Genomic DNA, 769 nt, shown 5'->3' with positions numbered 1-769 from the left:
AAGGGTGCCTGAACAATGCATATTTATATACCTAACCCTTAACTGTACCCCACAATTTTAAAATAAAAAATATGTTTAAAATAATAAATAAATAAATATTTTTTTTAAACCCTGCCCTCTTGTGGCAGGCTCTGCAATTGTTCCTCTCATCTCTGCTATATCCTGCAGAGCTTCTACCTCTTTCACTCTCTCCCCAATGCCCAGAGCAGGGAAGAAGGAGAGGCAGTGGGGGTGGGTGGGACTGCAGGGAGATCCCCTCTAGCAGGGAGGTGCAGGATTGTCTCTTCCCCAGGTATGTACTTACTGGAGACCAGCTCCAGCCGGGTTCAGGGTACCCCAAAGGTGGAGATGGCATCGGTGATTGGGGGGAAGGGAGAAGAAGAAAGAGAGAGAGAGAGAAAGAAAGAGACTGGACTCCGGTCTAGTGAAGAAGCGATGTGTGTTATTGGGAATTACAACGGGTCTTTTATACACAAAGTCAGATGTGGGAGGGGCGTCCCCCACCCACCAGAAACCTTAATCCATGAAAACTTAATCAATGATTGCCTTTAAACCCTTTTCATATGATAATCTTAAAATTCCATAACAAAGGATAACCTAATCTGTGACTGACATATTCTATAAACCTTTTTCATCCTAAGCTGATTGATTTATGCCAAGTTAAACAATTCTATAGAAGCTTAAGTATTTAAAGCCGGGCTTGGTGGCTCAGCCTGTAATCCCACACCTTTGGGAGGCTGAGGTGAGTGGATTGCCTGAGCCCGCGGGT

The 769-nt window shown here is 44.5% G+C and overlaps 1 protein-coding gene across 1 annotated transcript in view; it reads left to right on the top strand.

The window, feature by feature from the left end:
* The window catches only part of RASSF2 (Ras association domain family member 2), a 42,197-nt gene that overhangs the window by 26,524 nt on the left and 14,904 nt on the right, over positions 1–769 (top strand). The window lies entirely within an intron of this gene.

This window comes from Carlito syrichta, unplaced genomic scaffold (genome assembly GCF_000164805.1).
Source record: "Carlito syrichta isolate Samal-C Ts95f unplaced genomic scaffold, Tarsius_syrichta-2.0.1 Scaffold311675, whole genome shotgun sequence".
Classification (NCBI taxonomy): Eukaryota; Metazoa; Chordata; class Mammalia; order Primates; family Tarsiidae; genus Carlito; species Carlito syrichta.
Note: the sequence above shows the minus strand (reverse complement) of the source record. Positions and strands in the feature narration are given on the sequence as shown.